The sequence below is a fragment of the Zingiber officinale genome, chromosome 1A (genome assembly GCF_018446385.1).
Source record: "Zingiber officinale cultivar Zhangliang chromosome 1A, Zo_v1.1, whole genome shotgun sequence".
Classification (NCBI taxonomy): Eukaryota; Viridiplantae; Streptophyta; class Magnoliopsida; order Zingiberales; family Zingiberaceae; genus Zingiber; species Zingiber officinale.
This window is the reverse complement of record NC_055987.1, coordinates 134,880,716-134,886,210: the sequence shown is the minus strand read 5'-3', so window position 1 is coordinate 134,886,210 and position 5,495 is coordinate 134,880,716. Positions and strand designations below refer to the sequence as shown.

Below are 5,495 nucleotides of genomic sequence, written 5' to 3'. Positions count from 1 at the left end.
CTAAATGTTTGAACTCCCCATTCTGTGACTTGTGTTATTCAAAACTCATAGATGGTTGAGTTACAATTTGTTTGACAGGATCTATAGCATTTATGGCTTGCACTTCTTGAATGTTTGAGGGAGATTTCATCCAACTTATGTTCAACCATTCATGAAGGTTCAATGTCACTTGATCAATTAACATATATGCTTCATCTACACTTTTGTCCATAAAAGAACCTCCAGCTGATGAATCCAATAAACTCTTGTCTGAGAAAGAAATTCCCCCATAGAATATGTGCATAATCAACCATTTTTCAAAACCATGTTGAGGGCACTGTCTTGAAGACTCTTGAATCTATCCCATGCTTCAAACAATGATTCTCCATATGCCTAAGTAAAATTTGTTATGCAATTCCTCATATACACTGTTCTTCTTGGAGGGAAAAAATGATTCAGAAATTGCTTCTCCAATTGCTCCCAACTTGTGATACTTTAAGGATGGAGAGAATATAACCAAGTCCGTGCTTTATACTTGATATTGAAAGGAAATGCCATCAATCGAACTGCATCTGATGACACTTGATGTGCGTAGATTATATATCTTTGTTTAGCATGTTTTGACGCACATTCACATACTTTGCACATGCTTTGTCTACATATTTTTTTTACTTCCAGCTTTCCTTTTAGCATATTTACTCTCTTTTTTTGGAGATATGCTTTTGTGCATTTTCTGTACACAGGAGTTGAATTTGGTGAAGCATTCATGTTCAAGGTCAAATATGCAAGTGAAGCAAAGGAGGAAGGCATCATTCCTTGACCTCACACGACCCTGGCATGGGGGGTTGCCTAGGTCATGTGGAGATCCTTGGCCATGTGGTTGCAGCAGAAAAGGAAGTGGCCAAGGCCATGTGAACCTCACATGGTTGTGCCAAGATTTGAAGTCAGTAGGAGTCAGGTCGTGTACACTACACGGCCATGCAAGCCATCCAGAGCTGAAGCCTTACACGGCCATGTAGATCTACACGGCCGTGCAAGATTTCTAGAGACCAAGAAGACCCTAGCCGTGTGCACCACACAGTCGTGTGAGGTTTCCAGAGGTAGAGGTAGTGCAGGCCGTGTAGATCTACACGACCGTGAAAGAGAAGTAGAAGCAGTGTGTGCCACGTCCTTGTATCACACACGACCGTGTAAGATAGGCAGAGAAGGGAGTGGGCTTGGCCGTGTGAACCTCACACGGTTGTGCCTCTGGTCGTGTGGCACCCAAACCTCTCCTCTATATAAGGCCTCCTTGATGATTTGAAAGGGGATCTTCTCCCTTTTGGAGGGAAACAAGATTTGGGGCATTCCTCCACCTTCTTGGAGGGTTTTTTCGATGATCTAAGGGCAGACCTTCAACGTTTCGACTCCGGAAGCAAGGATTGGATCCGAAGACCGTTCTTCATCATAGATAAGCTTTCTTTCTCCCTTCTTTCTTGGATTTGGGGATCAAGATGCTTGTAATCTTCTTGTTTTCGAATTTCTCTCCTTGTTTTATGGATTAGATCTCTTGTTCTAGGATGGAGGGAGTAATTGTAAGGAGGATTTGATGTAAAACTCTTATGGATTTGCCAATTTCCTATTTCTATGATTTTGCCTTGTTTGTATCAATTTGATCTTGTATGGATTGTTGTGATTAGGGCTTAATTACCATGCTTGATTGAATGTTTGAATATCTTGTGGATCTTGTATGGATTGCATCTCATTCAATTTTCCGAGGGACGTTCATGACAGGAACATGCCCCTGTAAGGACGTTTGTGGGATGATCTTGAGGGTGAAATAGGGTAATTCAAGAGGGTAGGATAGATTGTATGAGTTCATATATTATATCTTGATGCAGTTGAGGAGTGATGAATCCTATGTTGATTATCTGAGGGACGCACGTGACAGGCAAGCCCGTGTAAGGACAATATAGACTCATTCCTAATTGATCACGTTTAGGTATAGATTTCAGTCCTAGGCCGGTTGTCTATTGCAAGAGGGAACAGGAAACCTTCTACAAATGATGGACAATTGAGAAATAAGATTTGGTAGATCATTTACATTGAAGAACCTTACAAAGAAACCAAAACTCCTAGAACATCCCTTTTATCAAAGCCCTCATTCTTGTTTGTTATTCTTTCATCTTTTTGTTTTTCTTTGCATAGTTGCATTTAGCTTTTGGCAAACAATTGATTGGTTGTTTAGCTAATTCGCGTTGATAAATCTTTAGTGGTTATTCCAGTCCCTGTTGATACGATATCTTTATTATTACTTACGACATTTCCGTAAACTTGTGGAGAGTCAACATGTTTTTGGCGCCGTTGCCGGGGACTGCGCTATAACATTAGAGATTATCAATTGTGTTAGACTAAACATAACTTTTCCTTTCTTTTCATTTGCATAGTTGAGTCTAATTTTTAGAATTCTGTTTTCATAATTCTTTCTTGTATATCTTGCTACCTCTTAATAATTCTTTTTTATCGTGGTAACTATAATTTTGCATCTCCTATTTCCTTTCTTTTGCACATCAAACATGGTATTTAGGTCATTAGGAGATTATGCGGCCCCAGAGTCTGGCAAAGGATTAGGGCCAATTGTTTACCCTGAAATTCGAGCAAGAGATTTTATGCTTAAACCATCCTTTATCTCAATGATTCAGCAATCTCAGTTTGGGGGTCTAGAGATTGAGAACCCTTATTCTCATCTAACGAAATTCTATAGATATTGCTATACTGTGACATGTGAGGAGGTTTCGTCTGATGTTATACAGCTACTGGTTTTTCTTTTTAGTCTAAAAGATGCAGCAAAGAGATGGTATAATTCTTTGAAAGGTCAAAGTATCAAAACATGGGATGAGTTAGAGCAGAAGTTCTTGGGCAAATACTTTCCACCACAGAAGACTACTTATTTGAGAAGTCAAATCTTGAATTTTAAGCAACTTGTTGGGGAGGAGCTACATCAAGCCTAGGAAATGTTGGTTAGTCCTAGGAAGATCATACCGGTTCTACTGTATAAAAAATTTGTACAAGTGTCGAACCTTTCCTAATAACCTATTGTGTTCTTTAGAAGTTAAATTAGGAATCACAAACGGAACTTAACATTATTGATTCCAAATTTAACTTATCTGTTCTTAATGGTTTGGACTTGAATTGCAAGCAGAACTTAACACTATTGATCTGAATCCACCTATGTTATAAATTCCATTAAATATTAATTTCCAAAATTGGCTTCCAGGACTGCATGGTGAGGCACACGACCTTATTGGGTATGGGAGCATCCATCACCGCCTAGACAAAGCCTTTTAAGGAAAGATAATATTTAATTTCCTTAAATAACTCTAGGTTTAACCAAAAAGAACAATCGAATCACAAATTCAAAAAAAAAAAAAAACTCGGAACAAATTCGAAAACTAGAATCTAATGCCTCTTGTGTTTGGAATTCATACAAAGAAAATAACTAGTATGATGCAGAAGAAAATTACTAGTTATACCTTTTCTTTGTAAGCTAATGATCTCGAGATCTTCTGTCGTATTCCTCGCCTCGCCTTGGACGTCGTGTGGGCGACGATCCTCCAAGATGAACACAACCCAAAGACTTCTTCCTCCTTCTCTATGTTTCGGCCACCACCACTTCAAGAGAACAAAAGAGAGCAAGGGAAGGAGAGAGGGGAGAGGGTCGGCCACACCAAGACCGCCGTGCCCTAGTCTTCCTGCTCACAGCTAGTTTCTTCCTCCTTTCTCGGCCATCTCTGCACGGAAGCATCCCGACTCCACTACAGCCATGCGTGCCCTAGATCGCTAGGGATCGGGAGGGTGAGCCGAGGACAAGGCTAATCACCAAGTTCTTGCTTTGCCACCTTGTTAGCATTGTTCGATCCTGCTACTTGATCGAGCCAATTTCACCAGATCGCCGGTGCAGGTGGGCATCCAGGGCACCGAGTGTAAGCTATCCTGGATCGATCTCCTCTCCTGTATGCTTCCTTCTGTTTGCTACTGAGAGGACATGGTTGCCATTAAGCGATCTCGGAGGTAAGCGATTTAAAATTTTGGTGTTGGTTTAGAGTAGTTGAATGTATTCATAGTGTTGATTTTGGATCGATTGTTGGAAGGCAGCGACCTAGGTTGGTTTCGGCTACCACCGTATCAGTAGCACGTTGTTGACTGTGCCCAATCCATGGCACTTGATATCTGCTGAAGAGGAAGAGGTGATTCTTGGTAGCTGTCAGTGGAGGTTTATAAGGTTGTAAGCTTTCTATTTCGGCTATATTCTAAGGTAAGAAGTATGATATCAGATTTATAGTGATGCGAGTTTAATTTATAGTTGGAGGTTATGGTTGTTTGTCTACCATCCTTTGTAGCTTAGCCAGCATTGTTCACTAGCGATCCACAGCACCGGTCATTCTATTTTGGGCAGGGAAACCCTTTGACTGTGAGCCATCAGCGACCATCTTGGATTTGGGTGAGTTCTTATGAATTGGTTTAGATTAAGTTGTTTTGATGGATTAGTCTTATTGCAAGTTCTAATTCGTATAAATTAGTTAAAGTCGATAGAGGAGTTAAATGATCTAATTAGGGTTTATAATTGGATCTGGATTTATGTTAGCTTTCCAAGGATTAGATTTAGCTAATTTATTTATATGTAATTAGCTAAATCTGTATACCATATACTACAGGACTTTGATACGAGACGAGCATCTCGACGTTGGATTTGATTGGATTAGACCTGCTATTTGAAGCGGGTACCTTGACATATCTTTGATTAAGTCGTGTTGATATGTTTAGTATGTTATAGCTTTTAGTAATAATTATGTTCGACCTTGTTTCGATATGTCACTACCTGATACTTGTTACATGCTTGTTTGCTCACCTGTTATGCATTTTGTGTTAGTACCCACGTGATTATATATATGCTCATAGAGGTAGTGACATACCATGCCTTATTGTGCTCAAGACCTAGGTTTTGATACCTTATCTGGTATGTGTACCTTGATTTGATTCATTTTCCTATGGTACACATTTTATATTTATATATGGATATTGCTATGTTGTTTAGGATATTGTCATGTTTAGTGTCATACATCATCTCGCATGATTGCATGCTGTGCGATAGTCTGCTCCATTATTGTCGAGCACGTCGCCAGTTACATGTATTTGTACACACCACCACTCATGGGTTAGTGGTATATCAGACAGGTGTGTGGCAGTTCTCCTGTTTGGCTCCGTTGGTCTGGTGACTTAGCGTGGTAGTCGGCAGACGGTTCTGCTCTGTTTGGCTCCGCTGGTTTAGTGTAGCAGTGTGGTAGCCGGCAGGCAGTTGAACTCTATTTGGCTCCGTTGGTCCGCTCATGGGTAGTGTGACGCAGCGTGATAGTCGGCAGAGATTTCCTCCTCGTCATCGTGTACCAGGAGATGAGAGCATTGAGCTCCCCCATTTATGATTTGGGGTAGGAGGATAGGTGTACTTCGACAGCATCCCGTCTACTCGATCACTCATC

At 40.6% G+C, this 5,495-nt stretch overlaps 1 non-coding gene across 1 annotated transcript; it reads left to right on the top strand.

The window, feature by feature from the left end:
- The first annotated feature begins 299 nt into the window (after positions 1 to 299).
- Positions 300 to 404, top strand: LOC122039194. The gene has a single exon (XR_006128079.1). It is a non-coding gene; the product is annotated as a small nucleolar RNA R71 (small nucleolar RNA).
- Positions 405 to 5,495: the final 5,091 nt, after the last annotated feature.